Source organism: Hemicordylus capensis, chromosome 3 (assembly GCF_027244095.1).
Source record: "Hemicordylus capensis ecotype Gifberg chromosome 3, rHemCap1.1.pri, whole genome shotgun sequence".
NCBI lineage: Eukaryota > Metazoa > Chordata > Lepidosauria > Squamata > Cordylidae > Hemicordylus > Hemicordylus capensis.
This window is the reverse complement of record NC_069659.1, coordinates 216,393,928-216,416,414: the sequence shown is the minus strand read 5'-3', so window position 1 is coordinate 216,416,414 and position 22,487 is coordinate 216,393,928. Positions and strand designations below refer to the sequence as shown.

The window sequence follows — 22,487 nt, the reverse complement described above, 5'->3', positions numbered from 1 at the left end:
TCACAAGCAGGACCCAGTTCACAGTGTAGGCAATCTGTATTGGGGAGGGTCTCACATTGTTTGAGAGTCTTTCCCCAAGTGGATGTACATTTAGTTGCATTTAGACAGACTGTATTTAGGCAGAGTCTTCAGAAGAATAAGGCTGTTAAAAAGCTAACAGTATAATCCAAAATGGATGGTTCTGATGACACTCATCAAAGGCTAATGAGATTCGAGAGACCAGACAATTGTTCATCATTAACCTGTCCCTGAACTGGGCTTCTCAGGGACAAAGGCTGAAGAACTGAGTCAGATAGAGGTGATGAGAAAACTGTCTAGAAAAAATAATAATTAACAAATCACGAGGGCCAGATGGCATCCACCCAAGAGTCTTTAACTTGGATGTAAAATTGCCGACCTCCTTGCAAAAATATATGACTTATCCCTACAATCAGGCTCTGTACTGGAGAACTGGAAAGTAGACAATGTAACACTGATTTTCAAAAAGGGATCCAGAGGGGATCCAGGAAACTACAGGCTGGTTAGACTAACGTCTGTTGCAGGCAAACTGATGAAAAGCATTCTCAAGGATAAAATTGTTAAGCATGTTATTGTTGTTTACACAGTCAGACAGGTGTTATTGACTGGTTTGTTTTATCCAGACATCAAATCCTTCCCAAGGACCTGGGATGGCTGGATTTTATTGTCAGTGTTGTTACTGTTATTATTATAGATATCGTCGCAGAATATAGGCTGTTCCCAGTAAAAGTTGCTTTTTGTAATTGGCTGATGGTGATTTCTGTGGCCTCTATGGTGTTGCGGTGCTCTTCAAGGTGTTTTGGAATTGCACCTAGGGCACCAATTACCACTGGGATTATTTTGGTATTCTTCTGCCACAGCCTTTCAATTTCAATTTGTAGATCTTTGTATTTGGTGATTTTTTCTATTTCTTTTTCTTCTGTTCTGCTATCTAGTATTGCTATGAAGATTATTTTAACTTGTTTTTCTTTCTTCTCGACTACAGTGATATCTGGTGTATTGTGTGGCAGATGTTTGTATGTTTGTAGTCGCAAGTCCCATAATATTTTTGCATCTTCATTTTCTTCAACTTTTTCAATTTTATGGTCCCTCCAATGTTTGGCTACAGGTAGCTTGTATTTTTTGCAGATGTTCCAGTGTATCATCCCTGCTACCTTGTCACGCCTTTGTTTGTAGTCAGTCTGTGCAATCTTTTTACAACAGCTGATTAGGTGGTCCACAGTTTCATCTGCTTCTTTACAAAGGCGGCACTTGCTGTTTGTTGTTGATTTTTCTACTTTTGATCTTATTGCATTTGTTCTTAGTGCCTGTTCTTGTGTAGTCAGTATTAAACCCTGTGTTTCTTTCTTCAAGTTGCCATTCTTAAGCCATTGCCAGGTCTTGCTGATGTCTGATTTTCCACTTATATTGTGCAAATATTGACCATGCAGGGGCTTATTTCTCCATTGTTCTGCTCGGTTCTTGACTTGTTCTTTCTTGTAGGCCTGCTTTCTTTCATTGGTGTTGAATAGTTTCTCGTTCTTGACCATTTGAAGTGCATCTTCTTCACTGTCCTTGATATAGTCTTCAAGGCCTCTTTTCTCCTCCTCTACTGTTTGATGGACTTGCAGCATTCCTCTTCCACCTGAGCTGCGAGGGGGGTATAGCCTATCTACATCACTGCGGGGATGCAGAGCATGATTGATGGTCATGATTTTCCTCGTCTTACGATCTAGCGTCTCTAGCTCTGCCTGGGTCCAGTCTATTATTCCTGCAGTGTATCTGATAACAGGCATAGCCCAGGTGTTTATGGCATGTATGGTGTTCCCGCCATTGAGTTTGGACTTGAGGATTTTTCTAACTCTCCTGATATATTCACTTCCATTTTTTTTTTAAACTTCAGTGTGTGCATTGTTATCAGCCTGGAGTATGCCCAAGTATTTTTAAGGTTCTTTCTCTTGCAGGGTCTTGAAGTTGCTTCCATTGGGCACTTCTATTCCTTCTGTTTTTGTTATTTTTCCTCTGTTCATTATTAAGCAGCACACTTGTCTAGTCCAAACTCCATTGCTATATCGCTACTGAATATAAAGACAATGTTTAGCAGTTATTCCATTTCTGACTGGGACTTTCCATACAACTTCAGATCGTCCATGTACAGCAGATGGTTGATTTTACTTGATGTTTTAGATGTTTGTTTTCCGAGGCCTGTTTTGTTTAGTATTTGTGAAAGTGGAGTCATAGCGGTTACAAACAACAGAGGGGATAGTGAGTCCCCTTGGTATTACCTGTCCAAGTGTCTCGCCATTGATTGTTAACTGTGTACTCCACATGCTCATTGCTTTTTAAAATAAATATCTGAATGTTTTTGCTGACACCAGTTGTTTCTAAACATTTTAGTGTTATTTATTTATTAATAATATTAATAATATTTATTATTATTAATAATAATAATAATAATAAATTCAATTATAGAAGAACAGGTCCTGCAGAGGGAAGACCATCATGGCTTCTTCAAGAGTAACTCTTGCCTCACCAACCTTTGGGAGTTTTTGACAGTGTCAACCAGTGTGTGGATAAAGGTGATCCAGTTGACATAGTACAGTATATCCGGACCCTTTTTCTTTTGTCAAAAAGCTTTTTTCAAAGTTATTGACAAAGTTCCTCTTCAAAGACTTTTGAGGAAACTTAGCAGTCATGGGATAACGGGACAGGTTCATGTGTGGATTGGTAATTGGTTCAAGGACAGGAACAGAGAATAGGTATAAATGGACAATTCTCTAAATGGCGGGAAGTAAGAAGTGGTGTCCTCCAGTGATCTGTACTGGGGATCAGTGCTTTTTAACTTATTCATAAATTATCTAGAAGTTGGGGTAAGCAGAAAGATGGCCAGATTTGCAGATGACACCAAACTATTTAAGGTAGTGAGATCCAAAAAAGATTGTGAGGACTGAGGAACTGCAAAAGGATCTCTCCAAATTAGGGGAGTGGGCAACAATATGGCAAAAGTGGTTCAATGTGAGCAAGTGTAAAGTGATGCGTATTGGGGCAAAAAAACCCAACTTCACATATACTCTGATGGGATCTGAGCTGTCAGTGACTGACCAGGAGAGGGATCTTGGGGTCATAGTGGACAGCTTGTTGAAAGTGTTGATTCAATGTGCAGCAGCAGTTAAAATGGCCAATTCCATGCTTGGAACTGCGTACGGTTCTGGTCACCTTCCTAGAGCGCCTTCCTTATGAGGAAAGGCTACAATATTTGGGGCTTTTTAGTTTAGAAAAAAAGATGACTGAGGGGAGACATCATAGAGGTCACTATAATCATGCATGGCTTTATAAAACCAAGGTCTATAATGCATGGTTTTAATTATGCATCTCCCTCTCATGTAATACTAGAACCCATTAAACGGATTGCCAAGAAATTTAGGACTGACAAAAGGAATTACTATTAATGGCTACAGGTCTATCAATGGCTACTAGTCTGAGGGCTATAGACCACATCCTGCCTCAGTGGCAAGATGCCTCTAAATACCAGTTGCAGGGGAGTAACAGCAGGAGAGAAGGCATGCCTTCAGCTCTTGCCTGTGGGCTTCTCAGAGGCATCTGGTGGGCCACTGGGTGAAAGAGGATATTGGACTGGATGGGCCTTGGACCTGATTCAGCAGGGCTGTCCTTATGTTCTGAGTGAATGATTCATTTGCATTACCACTGTATGCCTTAATTCACTTATCAATCAACCAGTGTTTTAGTTGATTAATTGGTGAGGCTGAGAATTAAGTGCTCTCTTGCTTCTTTTATGAAGCTTTTGGTTCTGCTGTGTTACTATAATAAGGAATGAAAAAGAAAAGGGGGCTTTCTTTCTAACAACATGAGATAACACAATCTAATCAACCAAAGTTATCTCACACTTTCTTCAATAGCTCAAAAAGATACCTATGTTGAAATTATGACATGCAAATTTTCATTTTACCTTCTGAGCCAGAGACAAACTTGACGAGGGATTGAAAAGAACTGGGAAGAGAATGATGTTCAATTTGTAATACATCAAAACATTCTGGGCTTGCCAAAGTTGTATTCTAAACCAGGTAATTATGAATCTCAGCAACATCCCTGCTAGGGGGAAAATATGGCCCAGCCATAATCTGCTTATAGTGTGTGTGTGTGTGTGTGTGTGTGTGTGTGTGTGTGTGTAGGGGATGTTGAAGGTTATGTTATAGGCACAGCTGCTTGAGACAAGGCAATTCAGTATGGGGTGCATTACTGGAATTATATGGGGAAGCATCAGTTGCTCAGTCCAGTCGTGAAAATGTGATAGGCGATTGGAGTTGTCATATGTAAAGCCTGGCACTTGACAAACCTAGTGGGCAAGGTTCTGGGAGCAAGATAAGGCTAGGTGCAATGTGGCAAGGAAAAAGAGAGGGGAGTAAAGTGGGGTGAGGCATGTCTGTGACAAGGAACAGAGTCAGACCAGGAAAAAAGCCCAACTAATGAAATAGGGAAGATCCAGTTTTCCATCTGCTTTGTGTGTGTATACATTCAAAATTCCAAACAAATATTTAACAAAAACTGTTTTTAAGCAAAAGCAACTCAATGACAAGCAAAGCATTTGCAACATAGGATTTAATATTCGGAGGCATAATTGGGGAACATATTATATTGTTAACATTTAGCTGTCATAATCAACTTTAATCATCCAAGTGTCAAAAAATCTTGAGTCTTTTACTCTAATTTGAGCATAATTCATGCTAATATATTTTGTATTCATGCAGATAAGCTAATACAAGGCAAAAATTTATTTTAGAAAATTAACCTGAGAGACGAATAGATCAAAACCCAGCAAGAAATATGGCAAGTTGAGGTGCAACAGTCAGTTGTGGAAGCCTAACGTGTGCTGGGGGTCATTACTGAAAAAGGAAGGTAACATCCAAATTCTAAATATGCATTATAATAACAATTACATTTATCACCCCTCCCTGAACATAATAAACACCCCCTGACATTACTGCAGACTTTCTTTCTAAGATATTATAGTATCGGGTGAAATTGCCCCTAAAATGGAACGCCTGACTTAAATTGATCTGAGTGATTCGAGCACCATTTTTTCTGGGGAGAGCTGGTCTCCCAATTGGGGTTGGCATAGGGTAGACCACTCCTCCAAGCTGGGCCAATAAGCTATGTCAGGGGGAGAGGGCTGGTCTACCTGCTGACCCCAATTGGTAGACTAACTCTCCCCAGAAAAAAATGGTGCTCGAATCACTCAAATCAATTCCAAGTCAATTCGTCAAAACAGCTGGCCGAGCCGGCTGTTTCAACAAATCAATTTGAGGATTTTGTGATTCAATTTGAGCTCTAATTTGAATCACAAAATCCGATTTCTGCACATCTCTATTACTAACCAAGGCTGTGGAGTCTGACTGAGGCACACTGTCACAGCTAGTGCTGCTTCAAAATACACCTCCCATATTCTCCACCATTTTCTCAGGTGATGAAAATGGAGAGGCCAATATTACAATTTTGGGGGCAGACTCGAGCAATTTCTTAGTCTACTGTGAGCCATTTCCCCCCAGAATCCTGCTCAAAGTAACACTACATCATGATTAGTGCTGCCACTCCTGCCTTCAGAAGTGCAACATAAATTGTAAAAGAAAATGTTGACCAAAGCAATCCATTGTGTATTAGGTGACACAGCATTCTATCTGTCACAGTTAAAATCTATCTTCCTTGGCTAATGTCTGAAAATCAGGCTGTAACTCTGGCACAACCCAATGGCTTGTGGCATTTTGATGCTATGGTGGTCATTTTATTCTATCCTAAGCACTTAAAGTTACTTGTGCTGCCACTGGCTAAGGTGAGTTCATATATGCATCTACATCACTTGATTTCTCTGTTGAAGTACTGTAAACTTGATGACTGACTGCTAATGTGAGAGGTGACACCACTGGGGGAAAATGTGCTTGAGGTGGTGTACAATTCTGTCTGTGGGATTAGATCAGAAATAGCCCATGCACACATGCAGGATGGTTGTCATAGGATGCAATCATCTAGGAACTGGCCTTTAGGACTGGGCTGTAAAGAGCTTTCACTCCCAAGACAGGTGTTTCTAACAGGCAGGTGGCAAACAAAGGGGGAAAAGGGCTGCTGGTGGGCCTCTTTAATAAAACAAATGGGAAACACTCATTTACTGTTATCAGAAATGGGCTTCTTTTGTTCTGTGTCAGGAGGTTTGGGGGAAAAATATTTTTCCCCAATGCATATTTTAATATTATTGGACTGAGTCTTTGATATTCCACCATAGGAGAAGTGCAATAATGATCAAGGCACATGGCATTATTAGCAGAATGAATGACCACCTGGGGTTAATGGCCCATAGCAAAAGCTTCCAGCCATCAACTGTTTCAGCTAACCATTAATCCCTGAGAAAGGTCTCTGTATTCATCAGTGTTGCTCAATTGAAAGGTGAAGTTTCTCTGTTTGATCTGCCTTTTCACAAAACGAAAGCACTTCAGTTTTGTCATGTAATCACTTCTACATTGATTACCTGGTAGGGGGAAAAAGTGCTTCAAAATTACATTTGCCTATTTAATCACTGAATCTAGATTAAATATTTGTTATAAACATTGCATTCCAATGCCTTGTGCACTGTAATAAGTACCCTGAAGAATATGCAGACATTTGATTAAAACATCGAAGCTGTGTAACAATAAGTTGTCTCTTTTCTCTCCCCCACCAAGTTCTTCATATCTTGATCACAGGCTTTATTGTGTGTGGGGGGGGGCAGTTCACAGGACTCGCTGCAAGAAAGTAGGAAGGAACCAGATATTACTGGGGAGCAATCAATCAATCAATCAATGTACTCTCAATTCAAATGGCAAGTTCAGCTCATTTTGTGATGTCTGACCCTGCCATTTTGGGTGGGGAATGTTGGGTTTCTGCCACTGCCTGACATTTGCCCATCATCTGTAATCAACTTTTGAAGGCTTGAAAATGTCAGGAGACAGTTGAGTGAAGATGAGAACCCAACATTCTCCACTCAGCATGGCAGGTTTGATCATCACAAAATGAGCTAAACTTCCAGTTTGCATTGGGAGTTTGTGGTCTCTGGGAAACTCCAGTTCCCTCCTATTTACTTGCAGTGGGTCTTGTGAACCCACCTACTATGCATTTCAAACTTCAGTCCAACCTTTGTGTGCTTTCGCTTTCCCCAGTGGTGAGTAGTTCCAGGGGCAGTGATTCCTGGGGATTAGAAAAGAGCGTACTGAATGAATGGCATTTTCTGTAACAATTGCTTTATTTATAAAAGTATCTTTGTAAATGAAGGCAACCAGCAATATACTCTTGCACTCTTCCACAATCGCAGATCTGCTACTTTTTCATCAGATCCCCAGCAAAAGAGACTCCTGTACCAAAAAGTGTCTTCAACCTGCTACTTTACATACATGCACAGTCCTCTTTCCTTTAGCTGGGTGCAGAGTTACCTTCCCCAAGTCCTGATGGTTAACAACACTCAAGAGAAATCTTCAGCTATCAGGGGACCATTGCCTAACTATTGCCTGACTGAGGAAACATCACCCAACCATCACGGGCAATTAACCAGTAATCTGTCTACCAAAAGAAGGTGCCCCCCTTAGGACACAATAGAAAACTGTGGGACCAACAGACTAGTAGTTTGCCTCCATCACCCTGGCGTGCTCCCAGATGATCACATTATGATGACTGGGAGCTGGTAAATGGGGTGGGACTGGCTGCGTGGGCTTCCTCTGACCCTGGAAGGACAGCCTGCACCAACCAATGGGCTGGCAGTAGAGTTGCCATGCCCACTGGAATTTTGGGTTTTACCCAGATTTTAAGCATCTTACCCAGATTGCTTAGCCCACCCAGATTCGCCCAGCTTTTAGCTTTCTTTCTTTTCTTTTTTTTTAAAGCTAAGCTTTAGCCCTTGTAGAAGCGGAGTTATGGAGCAAAACGTGCAGTCACTATTCTGCTCAAAAATTATTTTCAGGCCAATTTACATAATATGCGAATTAGGCACCCAGATTTTGGTTGCCAGAATATGGCAACCCTAGCTGGCAGATCCTGGGAGGAGCTTCCTCCATTCCCTCCGGTTTCGGGTGAAATCCCAATCTGGACATAATGGAGGAGGGACCAGACCCTCCTTTGGGTGATCTGAACCCACTGCAAACCAAGGGTTCATTTCCAGGTTGGGGACAAAATTGGAACTGTGGTTGGGTCCGGGAACTGTGGTTCTGATCATTTGAACATCACGGAGGGCGAACTGGAAATGAGTTTGTCTACCGGTTTTGCGTGATGTCTGAAGGTGGTAGGGATGTACAAACAGGTTTAATAGTTCAGGGTCGAACCGCACCACCGCCTGACCGAAACCCTCCCCCACCTCGACCATTTGGGGAGTTCATTAGTCACATTTTTTAAAAAAATAGTACTCACCCCCTCCGGGGGGCTTTTCAGAGGCCATGGGGGGTGTCCATGGAGGTTCCCCCTCCCCCACCAACCTTTGTTGTGGTAAAAATCACCCAGTTCAGTTGTTCTTTGGCCCTCTCCGGGCCTTTCCCCCATCATTGTGGCCATTTTGAAGGACACTGCACATGCACAATGGGCCCCTGCATGGCTGGGTCATGATGCCGGTCATGCAGAGGCCCATTGGTTTCAGTCCTGCCCTCAGGAGCAACAGAGAACAAGTTTGCACCTTCTTCCATGTGACAGCCCTTCAGATATTTGAAGACTTCCCTTCTCCAGGCTAAGCATAGCCAGCTCCTTCAACAATTTCTCATAGAACTTGCTTTCCAGATCCCTCACCATCTTAGTTGCTCTTGATTTCAGACCTACATGTCCCATTTAAGTATCCTTTCCTGGAGTCCCCAGCATATGGGGTACTTCCATCAGAAGCAGGAGTAGAGACCAATTCAGGAGCCTAATGCAAGCCATATTGCAAATGTAAAAAGTGATATAAATAAGTAGTAGATTTATGAGGTCCAAAAAACTAGTACTCTACCTTCCATGCCATGCAGCGTTATGCTTCATCAAAAGCATGCCAATTCTAATACCTTTATTTTCCATAGACCTTATTGTACATATGATGCGTAATGCTCCTTCTACTGCTTCTATGAATACACACTAATGGAATCAAAGACTTCAGAAACAAACCAAAATGTTGAAGGCATTATAGTTACATTAAAGTATGTCAATGCTTTAAATAGCATGTGTATTTTTTATTGCATTCTGCTAGTGAAATGTCAGTAACTGTACCTGTACTGAAAGTGGATTTTCTTCCCACTTTGCAGCTACCAGATGGCACTGAGCAGATTTTGCTGTTTCGTGGAGCAGCTGAATTTTAACCAGGTAACTAAAACATTAAGAATTGGTATTTGTATCCCTTCTCATGTCTCAGGTCCAAATTTAGTTTTTTTCAGCCCACAATGAAGTAATGAAATGTGCGAGCAACAACTGTTATCTTGTCTTATAAATATATCTTCTTGTGTAATCATTTCCCCCTGTTATGGGGAAAAGGGGTTTATTATCCTTTTCAATATTATCCTTCTCTTCTTTCCTATCTATTTTGGACAATTTTCTGTAATTGCTTCTATGAATTGCATCTAAGAATTGCATCTACTACTACTACTACAAATAATTATATACTCTCTCTCTCTCTCTCTCTCTCTCTCTCTCTCTCTCTCTCTATATATATATATATATATATAGAGAGAGAGAGAGAGAGAGAGAGAGAGAGAGGGCCAGCGTGATGTAGTGGTTAGAGTGCTGGACTAGGACCGGGGAGACCCGAGTTCAAATCCCCATTCAGCCATGAAACTAGCTGGGTGACTCTGGGCCAGTCACTTCTCTCTCAGCCTAACCTACTTCACAAGGTTGTTGTGAAAGGGAAACTCAAGTATGTAGTACACCGCTCTGGGCTCCTTGGAGGAAAAGTGGGATATAAATGTGAACAAACAAACAAACAAACAAACAAACTGCCTCCCAGTCCATTTCCAGGCCCAATTCAAAATGCTGATTTTAACGTTTAAAGCCCTAAATGGCTTGGGACTGGGTTACCGGAGAGAGTGCCTTGCCCCATATGTCCTGACTCAGACCGTAAGATCTTCTTCAGAGGACCTGCTCCAAGTGCTCCTGCCAAACAAGGTGAGGCGGGTGGCTACTAGGGAGAGGGTCTTTTCGGTGGTTGTACCCCATTTACGGAATAGCCTCCCCAGTGAAATTCACCTGGCTTCATCACATTTTTCTTTTAGACTCCAGATAGAGACTGTTTTGTTCACTCAGGGCTTTTAAGTTTTGATTTTTAAATTTGATTTTAAAAACTGACTTAGAAAACGTTTTTAAATTGTTTTGTACTATAGTGTGTGTGTGTGTGTGTGTGTGTGTGTGTGTGTGTGTGTGTGTGATTTCATGTGTTGGGTTTGTACGTTATGTTTTTGTCATGACACTGGCCTCTCTGTGGCCATTTTCTTGTTTTACTTCTCCCTCTCACCTCCCCCAGGCAGGTCCTCAAAGTTTTTGAGGGGAGGGGGTTTGGTTCACCCCAGTCCTCCTCCTCCAGGCTCCTCAGGGTCACTGTGGCAGTCTCTCTCCGGAGGCCTCCACATATCACCCTCTAATGGCCCCTCATCACTGGCCAAGCCTGCCTTAAAACCCTCCTGACAACTGATGCATCCCACACGCCCCCGCTAATTGGACCTCTGCCCTACCATATCAGGCTGCTCTCACCCATATCCGCCTCAGCTGCGGCTCTGTCTGCTGCTGCCTCTTCACTCGCCCCCTGCCCTTCCCCTGGCCCCTCTAGCCAGCTCCTTGGTCCCACAGCGTCTCAGCTGGCCACTTGTCGGGCTGCTCTGCCCAGCTGCCCACCCCACCTGGGGCTTCTCTGACCTCGGCTGCCGAGGGAACATTGGAGCCGGTAAGGCCGGTGGGGAAGTTGGGAAAAGGTAATAGGTACAACTGAAAATCTAAAAGGGTAATGGTGAATGTAATTGACTATACTTGGGAAATACACTACTACTACTACTACTACTACTACTACTACTACTACTACTAATAATAATTTATTTATTTACTTATTATCAACAAAGGTACTCAAAGTGGTTTACATAGAAAAATAAATAATAAGTAAGATGATACCTGCAATCATTCAGCTGAGGGAGAAATCTTCAAGTGTTATTTTCCTTTTACAGCTGCATTGGGTTATGCCACTGCTTTCCCAAGCTTTAGGGGCCCATCAGTGACTGTGTGACATCTCAGCAGCCATTACACGAATCAACACTCTCATCTCAGTCCTGTTTGCATACCTAGTAACCAACACATCCCATACTAAAGAAAGGGACAACCTTCCTGGAATCCTGGAATAAAATTTCCTGGAATCAAAGGGCCAATAATAAATGTGGGCATACAAAAGTGAACAACGACAGCACAGTTTCACTATGCACATATCATTCATTGCATTCCACTACTATGTATTAAAGGTGAAAATAGAAGTCCCCCCCCCCAAAAGACCCTAATCCTTGTTTTCCTTAAGGGCAGGGCAGGGATAGGCAGCTTCTATATTCTTGGGGAGGGGGCAATTCTGCTCTGAGAGTAGAATGGGTTTTTTTGCCCTACAGACAGATCCCATCATCAGTTCTGAGGCTTCAAAATGAAGTTGGTGCTGTCTAGCAGTAGGGGCTCAAGCTATGAATCAATTGCGTGCAGGCAAAGCATTGCATACAAAGATGTATATTTTCATTGTGCATACATGGTACTTACAAAATCCAAAAGAGAAACGTAGCATGAAAGTAGAATTGTTACATTTTTACCATGCCTTCATTAAAATTTTGAATGGGGCCAGATAAAATTGTTTGCTCAGGGAGACAATGCCAACACATGGCATCAGCCAGCATTTTCCTCACTTCTGAGCCTGCCAGGCACTTTCCAGACTAGACCCTGCAACGGGGTCAGGACTCATCTTGGGAGTGTGCTTCCACACTTCCTGCGTCCTGACACCGCAGTCCCTACGGGGACAGCAGGGTGCCATTCACATGTTCAATGCCTTGTTTCGAAGTTAATCGCTGCGAAATGAAGCTACGACATCATACATCCAGCATGGAAAAGTTGCTGTTTTGTCAGGTTGTTAGTTGCTGCGAGACTGCTCCCCCTGCTGTTTCTGTTCTGAATGAGACTTGCCCGAATGGAGGCATTTTACTGCCAATGAGCAGTTAGTCTGGAAAGCACTCCGGTCAGGCTGAGGGAGTGGTGGGCTGAATGTGAGCACTAGCCAGCCAGCCAGGAAGAGAATCAATGGTGTAGCACACAATTACATCTGGTGGCGACTTGGAATGAGGCCTTCTCTGTCGCTGCCCCTGGACTGTGGATTGCATTCTCAGCAGAAATCCATAGCTTGGGTTCCTTCAAGAGAGCCCTTAAAACTTATTTGTTTGGTCTGGCCTTCCAAGGTTTTAAAATTATTCTTAAATGTTTTTTGTTGTGCACTTTCCAGAGCCTTTGGATGCTGCGGTATAAAAATGTAATAAATAAATAAATGTGTCAGGGAGGTGGGAGGGTTCTGTGTACCCCTTGTACCTCTTGAGGCTTCAAAGTATCCCCAGAGGTTCAAATACCCCTGGTTGAAAACCCCTGCCTTAGGGAAACTGAAGAACTTTCCAGTCAGCGACCAAACAGTTCTCATATTATAGACTCCTCCTGGGTAAAACAAAGCAGTTGTGGCATGACAAAACACCACATGAGATTCTTGTTTTTGTTTTTCAAGAGGATGTGGAGTTGAGATCTTCTCTCTTAAGTGAAACTACAGGGAACATCTGTTTTTGCAATGTGCTGCAAGCAAAAAATTAACTAAGGCCAGAGGATTGAAAGACAACACTTTTTCTTGCAAAAATCCCTTTTATAACCACACCTATTGTTTCCTCAAGCCTAGTTGCTACAGGAGGGTTCATTCCATATTTACTCAAGGGGAGGAATGTCACCTTGTGAGTCATCAATGCCACATAAAGTAACAATCTAGATTTTCCTGCAGGGCTCATCCTTACTTCTTGACCTCAACCAGTTGATATAAGGAGACAGCCTGAAAATGGTATTACACACTTGTTTAAACAGTCAGATTTTTTTTAAAAAAATATTGCCTAGTTGTTTGTGTTAGTTAAATAGTTAAGTTATCTAGTTATTGTACATATATATTGCCTTCCTGCCAAGGTACCAAAGGCAGGTTTTAGCCTAACATACCAAAACAAAAAGCAGAAATGCAAAATATATTTTATTTAAAAAGCAGAGGTGTTTCAGGCCGTTGGTGATGCTATGGGCCATCTGGCCTGGGATTCTTCTCTTCTGCTTTCCAAAATAGCACATAATTTGTCATGTGTTGTTGCAGAACGTTTCAGACATGCCTATTGTCATGCTGTTGCAGAGACTTTCAAGCCACATGTTTTAATGATGAAGAGTCTGAGAATGAGTGAACAGTTGAGCACTTGAGAGTCAAAGAAGAAGCACTATAAAAAACACATACACATCTTAGAAGCAGTGAGCATGTGGAAGGAACCCTTGCAACTTGTGAAGAATTTTCACTGTCTTTAATTATCCATGGAATGCTTAGCATGCAGAATGTACTTGTTTATGGGCAGATTATAGAAGTCACCAGAAGTCAAACTATCATGACAGCAGGCACTAGCCCCAAATTCATTTTCCTTAATTGCTCAAACATAAAAATAGTACAATTCCTGCAAACGAGAATGTTTAGAAAAATGAAATTGTTGGGGAGATGTGTTCATTCATCTCCTAACATCTTTTTTTATTTGCTAAAAGCAGGTGCTGATAGCCCAGTTTCAATCAGAGTTTGGCTGCCTTTGGAAAGAACAGGGAATCTGAGGCAAACTCACCTCAGGTTCACCATCCATGTTGTCCGAATGTTCGGAACTGCAGTTCCCTGATCCAACCACGGTTCCAATCTCACCCGCAAACCTGAGAATGAATCCTCGATCTGCAGTGAGTTTCATCCATCAAATGAGAATTCGTTGCCACTGCCATGTTGTCTGGATTGGGATTGAATTTCCAACCAGAGTTCAGGGAGGAAGCTCCTTTCGCGGACTGCATTGCTATTGGTTGGCACAGGCTGTCCTTCCAGGGTCAAAGAAAGCCCACACAGCCTGTCCCGCTCATTTTTCCAGATACCAGACTAAGATTGTGGATTATCTGGGAACATGTTTCATCAGGGTGGGGGTGGGGGTGGGGGGTGGAGTGGAGGGAGGGAGGGAGGCAAACTGTGGGTCCATTGAATGGATGGGTCCATTGAACTGAACCATTATGTGTGAAGGGGCCCTATGGCTTTGATGGATGGAGTTATCTAACAATTGCTCTGTTCCCATTTCCCCCTTCCCTACAGCTGCTATTCATGATGCAGGAATAATATACGGACACTCATATTATGCCTGTATGTTTTCTACTCTGTGGCTAATAGTAGCCTAAGTGTGTGTGGGGCGGGGCAGGGTGCACAGTTTGGATCAGAACTGTGATGTGGGGTGAAAGGGTCAGACTGCCCCTTGCTCTGAGCCATAACCCTGATCTAAATCAGTCTCTTCTTTTTCTGTTAGAAAAAGAAAAATACATCAGGAGATTCATTTGCACAGCTCCTGGGTCACATTTCATTTGGCCCTAACCCTGCACCTTTCCTAGGCTTGCTCACAGCTAGATCTACAAACGTGTCCATAATAACTTCATTAAGGCAGTCAAGATCAAATGAATTTCCATGATTGCGTGTGTGTGTGTGTGTGTTCTTCACTGTTAGCATATCCTCTAAACAGATCAGGCCTTGAGGCATTCTTAAAACTAAATAGACACATAATAAAACAACTGAAAATATTCCATTTCTTCAAGGAATAAATTCATTGCTAATGAAAGAAGAAGAAAAACCCTAACTAAACACAACAAAGCCACCCATTAATTTAACCTTTTCAGTTCTGATAACATCAACCAAACTGTCACCTTCCACTTATGTTGGGTGAAATCCAGTGTAACATAAACCCATTTTGTAATATTTCCAAAATATTTAAGCAAGCTACACAAAAACCTAAAAAGATGATCGCCTCTTCTCCTTACATAGCATTAAGGCTGCCACATTCAGAAAGAGTTGAAAAATATTACCGAAACTATAGTTTCAAAAAAGATTAAGGCTCTACTTTGATAATCCAAGTTAATGGGCTTTCACCCAAATGGTTAGTGTAATCAGTTTGGACCTGAGTAAAGCATTTGTGCATGGTCTTCAGATTATTTTCTGTTGTGTTCTGTGTCATCTGACCTTTTACATTCATGTGCTGTACTATAATATTTGTGTGGATGGTAGGAGCATGTAGCACACACAGCATGGAGCAGAATATACATTTTGGAAACCTTCTGTGTCCCAAATTTCTCATTGCACGCTTTTCTAAATCTAAGTTGTAGGCGCAGTTCACCCTCACACCTGAAAAGGTTTGCTTTCATGGTCTGAAAGTAAGAATGACCAGCCCTCAGAAGACCAGTGGTAGGCTCTTCTTTTCTAGAAGCTTTCAAGCTATCTAGATGATCATCTATCAGAGATGCTGCAGCAGTTTCCTGCAGGGGGTTGGATCAGACTTCCAAGGTTTCTTCCAACTCTAAAATTTCATGCTTCTGTGACCATGTCAAATTGTAATACATAGCATTTGCACAGCACTTTAGAGTGTTCAAAGTGCTTCACATTTCTAATCTTGCTGTATTTCCCTTTATCCCTACTAAATGGACAAAGAATCACCTTTTGGAATAGTGGCTGTGTTATATTTAGTAGAAATAAAGGAAGAAAACAGGAACAGTGCTCTCTTCTCCAGGGGACCACAATATGTAAAATATACCGATTAAAATAATAAGCAATAGATATAAAATCAAAAGAACTATATAAAACAAAATAGTCACATTGCACAAATTAGAAGAGAGAAACACAAACCATAATTATAACCTTATAAAACAAATAAAAATAAGATAAAACCTCTAGTACAAGGACAATAAAGGTTATGATAAATAACTTCTAACCAACAAGCTACCAAGCTCAAACAGTATAGCAGAGATATTAAGATACATATAACACATGGGATAGCTAAACCAGATACAGGTTAAAAAAATAAATAAAACCTCGACATGAATGGAAAAATATATAGAATAGAATAATATACAGCAAGTAAAACTAAAATACAGTAACTACAAAAAAGTAAAATATAAGCAACAACTCACAGTGATTCCCAAGGCATGATGCTCAACTTCTAAACAGCTTCTAGCTATTCTATGGAGATGAAGTCCTCATATTATATAAGGAAAGGAGACCACAGGTGCATGGACTAACAAGTAAAACAATACCTTGGTCCCGTTTGGACATAGCATGAAAGCTTGGGTAGATGAACCAGAGGCTAATCTGTGAAGCTGGAAATAATTCTGCAGACGATCGATCAACTGTGGTTTTGCAAGCTGGGCAGAAGGACTCCTCTCTGTTCCTGGTCTGCCGGGGCTGCATCTCAGCAAGCTCTGTATTACTCGCATCACCAGACTGTGGGCAAGGCATCAGGACATCAGTAATGCAGAAACCATAGATGGCAACCATTGACCATGATCTCTGAGGGGTCATGCTCAGTGCGATTGTGCCTTTTCAGCACAAAATCTATCAGTATTAAGATGGGATGGCTTGGATGCCCAATATATTTGTGTAGTATATATTCTTAAATAAATAAACAAGTTCTAGTAAGAACTAATCTGTCTACTTTCCTCTCACTATCTCTAAAACTGCACTAAATTTGGTTTAAATCAAGGTCCAGATCTCTTGCGCCTCAAATGTTCATGTGTCCACCATCTTAAATTGGGGTGGATGACATCATCACAAACTACACCATTGAGGTGCCCCTGTGTGTCACTCACTACAACTGTACGTACGTACGTACTACTACTACTATAACAAATATTTATATACCACTCTTCAACCAAAGTTCTCAAAGCAGTTTACATAGATATGAATGAAGGAATGAATGAAGGAATGAATGAATAAGATGGCACCCTGTCCCCAAAGGGCTCACAGTCTAAAAAGAAACATAAAGGAAGACACCAGCAACAGCCATTGGAAGAATGCTGAGCTGGAACTGGATAGGGCCAGTTGCTCTCCCCCTGCTCAATAAAGCGAATCACCACTTTACAAAAGGTGCCTCTTTGCTCAATTAGCAGGGGTATGTTCAATTAGCAGGGGTCCCTCATTTTGTTCAAACTGGTTTGACAGTCCACAAGTTAGCCCACTTGCACCACAAACATTCACGTGTCCACCATCCTAAATTGGGGTGAATGACATAACCACAAACTATGCCATTGAGTTTTCCCCATGTGCCCCTACAGCTGTAGCAAATTTGGTTCAAATCGATTAGGCAGTAAAATTTTGGTCTATGACCATAAATAAACATGATTGATTGATTAGGCAGTTCACAAGTTAGCCCAATTGCACCTCAAAAGTTTATGCGTCTGCCATCTTGAATTGTGGTGGATGACATCATCACAACTACACCACTGAGGTGTCCTATGTGTCCCTACAACTGTACCTGATTTGGTTCATATTGGTCCAGACGTTGCAAGGTTGATAAGGGGGACACATGGACACAAACAGAAAGCTGGATGATCTCTTAACCCTACCGGAAAGCAGGCTAAAAATAGATTCCTAAAAGCGTTATTTCTAAAATTAGGCGATTTAATTTCATAATAAAAATGTTTCCCCCAGACCAACTTATGTGTTATGGCTATAAACAGAAGCACAAATATTGCCACAAAAAATTCCTCCACAAACTCATACTTGGACCGTAATCTTTCAGAGTACATTTTACCAACACTCTCAACCATAGTAAATACAGGGCTGTCATATGTTGGTAAGCATAATATCAATATTCAACTTTTCCCCTCCTGCTGCTATTACACTATTTTGGTGGGCTGCAAAGGTTAAAGATAAGCAGAGCAAAAAGAAAAAAATGAATCTCAATTCCTTGTAGTAAGTCTTGGAATATCCACTTCACTAATATTTGTTCCAAAGGGTGATGATGACAATGAATGGAGTAGAGTAGGCTTCATTTTATGATATAGACAAAAGTTCATTGGATGCTTTTATCAAAACTCTAAATGCACTCTGATTTATGTTGAATAGTAATGCTGCCAGCAATGGAGATTTTTCTGAATGAGAATCACTTTGTAGTATATAGCAGAGATTAAACATCAGCTCAGTAGAACTGCCAAATATATATATATATATATATATATATATATATATATATATATATATATATATTAGTGAAGGCAGGAATCAGTGGATGATTTTCTTCCACATATTGCTGAGGGCTAAAGGAAAATGCATTGCATGTGGTTTGACCCAAAATAGTGGTTTTGAAGAAAATCTATGCTAAAATGTGAGCTTTTTTTTGCAGTCTCTCTCACTTCCCCAACATACCATCATTCCATATATTCCAACCAAGAAACAGAATCCATGATGGAGTATGCAGATTGGGCTTGATTCTCAGTAACTGGATTATGTTTACCCTAGATATCTTCCCAAGTGTACCCCTTTATTTTCACCTGTATGAGAGGTTGGCTATCATTCAGTTTCCTATGAATAAATTAATCCCTGGACATTCATTCCAATGTGCTGCACCTGAGAACATTGCACTGAGGGCAAAATCTATCTACTAACCATAACTCTGGGTGGTCAGTTGCAACTGACAGACCATGCACTGGGCACAATATACCTTTCCCCCTCCTGAAGTCAAGTCTAGATTGTAGGGAAGGGACAATGTTTCTAGTGCTCTTCCTTGCCCCTTAAAAACCAAACAGGAAACTATTTGAAAGGTTATGTAGAATTGGGATAGGTGCAGAACAGAACATTTCTTGCTTCCCCAGGGCTTAGCCTGTATACTTTGTTCGATATAAGGGAACTGGGGATAGGGATGTGCACAAAATCATAAAACCTGGTTCCGCTTGAATCAAATTGTACTCGAGCTGAACTGGGCCTGATTTGATTTTGTACACAGTACATACCTGGTTTGGTATGAGTTCAAAATGATTTGGGCCTGGCTCGAGGTGGGCGGGGGGGATTTTTTTTTTTAAATGGTGACTTACCACCGCTGATGGTGTTGGGGGTTTGGGGGGTGCTGTGGCAGCCATGGTGGGGTCTCTGGTGGCTCCCCCTCCCCCCACTGGCCTCCCCACCCCCGGGTTGCTTCATGCTATTTTAAGCCATTTTAGGCCATTTTGGCTGTGTGTGTGTGTGTGTGTGTGTGTGCGCACGCAGTGGGCCCAGGTCATGGATATGGCAAGTGCGTATGCGCGATGGCCCAAAAAATGGCCAACAAATCATTTCCATCTCTATTACAAGAAACTCCTCACTACATCAGATCTGCACTTGCAGCCTTAGCCATCAGACATCTACCCATGGGGATATGGAGGTTACTTCCCCTGTTACCATCAATGCTGTTTGGAATACAAAGGACATACTTTGTAGTCTCCTGCAAAGTGAGCAAAGAGGCACCTTTTTAATGTGGTGATTCTCTTTAATTAGCAGGGGGAGAGCAACTGGCCTGATCCATCCCCAGCACAACATCTTTCCAGTGGCTGTTGCTGGTATCTATATTCTATTTATTTTTTAGATTGTGAGCCCTTTGGGGATTGACAGCCATTTTATTGATGTATTTATATCAATGCAAACCAATTTTGGAACTTTTGTTGAAAAGCGGTCTATAAATATTCAACAACATCTGGCAGACCCCACATTAAGAACTACTGGCTTAGGGCCTCAGCATGTCATAATCCAGCCCTGTCCATAGAGAAGCATAACTGTCCTGACTAGGAAAGGACAACCCCACTATAAACCCTACCTATGATATCACCAAGCTCTGCCTACAAATGCATTAGCTGTAGGCTCTCTGGGGAAGACCAAGACTTTTGAGCATGTATAGAGTGTCTTTCTCTCACCAGTGAATAACAACTATCCTGTACACATTGAGACTGTGGTGTGAAATAGAAATTATGTGCTGGGGAGCTGACTGCAGGGAGGCTTCAAGAATCATCAAGATGGCTCGATGATGTCTCCATTTTGGCTTTCCTGTTTGGTCAACTCTACCATCTATCTTAGCTTACCTATATGATCAATAACTGTCACATCAGCCATCAGTGATCTTATGTTCTTGGGAATACAGAACACACATACACACACAGTTGATTATTCATTGCCAAACATTAATTTAAACCCTCACACAGGTTATCTCCACCTAAATTTCTTCAATAGTTTAATAAATACATTCCTTCTTAAGGAAAATGAACCCTATTAATCTCCATATACCTTTTAGCCTAGTGATTGTTCAAATCCTCTACTATTAAAAATGCAACCGAGCAAGCTGTAGTCTCAGTTCATTTCCTGGCGGTGTGTATATAAACAACATTTATCACAATAAATACCAGTGTGCCCACATACTTGGCGGGTTGTATAAGCTCCTCTTTTATTGTGTTTGAGGGTCTAGGAAAAAAGCCTGATTTGTCAATAAGATTTTCCTGAGTTGAGGCTGTAAAGAATAAATTATGTGCTATTTTATATAATCAGGTTTGTGTGCGTTGGTCACTGAAAGATGTGTGGACATGGATCATCCTATCTGCATCCTATTTTCTAGCCAGGGGTTTGATATAAATCTGGTGAATGTTCTGGGAATACCTAGCGGCATAGGGACAATTGTGACAGGCAGTGTGGCTGCAGCACGGCCTCCACTGCCCCTCCCCTTCTTGAGGGGACGCCAGCTGCCTACCTCACACCCCAAATCTACACTGGGCACTATCTCAGGGCTGCCTCAATTCCAGTGAGAACAGGTTTCCTGTTCTCATTGGCATCTGTAGCTGAATGCCACTGAGCCTGCACCTGTATGCCAGCTTAGTGGCATCATTAGGCTGCACCAGTGCATAGGCACAACAATGGCAAAGATGGCTGGGCAGCCAGACAGTGAAGCAGAAGTTGGTCAATTGGCTGGCCAGGCTGGGGTGGTGAAGAAGACAGGCTGACAGGTGGGTGGGTGGGTGACCATCCCCAAATCTTGCTCCAGGGCCACTTCCAACTTTGCTACGTCCCTGGCTATAGGATTATCATACAAAGTAGATGTGGGTCAGAGAAGAACCTAGGTGGCAGAATTTGGGAGTCAGGGATGTAGCTATAATTGAGTGGATGGGTTCAAAGTACCCAGGGCTCCCAGCTCCTGAGGACCCTCCAGCTCCACCCCTCCCTATTTTCTTCATTAACTCCCTCACTCCAAAGGGCTCCCAGGGAGAGGGGTGAACACGGGCCCCCTCTCCCCTACCTACACTACTGGGGAGTGCATGTCAGTTGGTCACAGCTTTCTAAAGAGGAGTAGGATATAAATCTAGTAATACATATGGTTGCCTTCTGCTGCTGTAGTTTCCTGAACTGAGCAGGGGGTTGTTGAAGAATAAAATTGGATAATTTGGCACATTCTGTCTCTGTGTTTATAATGTTGTGAGATACTATAGTTCTGTAAAATAATCTGCATTGTTTTGGTATGACTGGCCCAGCCACTTTTAAGCACAGCAATTCCAGAGCATCAACTCTAAAATGAACATCAAAACAAACATCTCCAAAATAAAAACCGAGAGTGACATGGGAATGCTTGTGTCAGTATGCAGAAACATCTCTTCCCAAATGACCCTCTCTGATCTCAGAACTTTCAGGAAGGTCTTGTTCTAGAAACTCTTTTCAAGAAGTAAAGTCTAGTAGTACCCAAGACTTTCTCAAACGTGGTATTACTGTTATGTAATACCCTCCTTAGGGTGGCCTGATTAATGCTGTAATCCTCGAAAGACATTTACTTGTAAGGTTGAGCAGGGAGAGTGGGCTTAGCCTGTTCTCCCCGCACATGAGCAGACAGTACGCTCTGGGCGGCCAAACTGGCCGCCCACACGACTGCCAGCTCCATAACGGAGCTGGTGGGTGCTGGGGGGAGCGGGGGCCGATTGGCCCCCAGAAGCTTCAGCATGCCCTGCGCAAGCGCACAGGGCATGCTGGAGAGACCCCTGGAGCTGGGAGGCGGCTTTTCGCCTCCCCTCTGGGGGTCTACTTGTGAGTCGCCGCAGCGTGGAGCCGCGCCACAGCAACTCACGATCTGGAAGCCCGGGTTAGCAGAGTGCTCACTCCACTAATTCAGGCTTAGGGGAGGGCTACATAAATGGGTGACCCACTTTGACTCAACCGGGCTCGGCTGCAAGCCCAGTGAGTCTCATGATCAGTGGAAATCAGGCTAAACACCCTTAGTCCACTTTCCACTGATTATCAGAATAGCTCCCATGTCAGCTATTGGTCTAAGTCAGAATTGTCTACATTGATTGGCAGCAGTTCTGCAGGATTTTGGACAGTGGTTGTTCCCAGTCCTACCTGGAGATGCCGGGAATTGAACCTGGGAGCCTCCTGCATGCAAAGC

At 42.3% G+C, this 22,487-nt stretch overlaps 1 long non-coding RNA gene across 3 annotated transcripts in view; it reads right to left on the bottom strand.

The window, feature by feature from the left end:
- Nucleotides 1-22,487, bottom strand: part of LOC128349068 (uncharacterized) — a 57,228-nt gene that overhangs the window by 21,231 nt on the left and 13,510 nt on the right. For 2 of the 3 annotated variants that reach the window (XR_008318534.1, XR_008318533.1), the window contains one exon: nucleotides 16,360-16,546. This is a non-coding gene — a long non-coding RNA (uncharacterized LOC128349068). Of the gene's footprint in view, nucleotides 1-15,772; nucleotides 16,547-22,487 lie in introns of those variants that run through there. The other variant, XR_008318535.1, reaches the window with a different exon arrangement.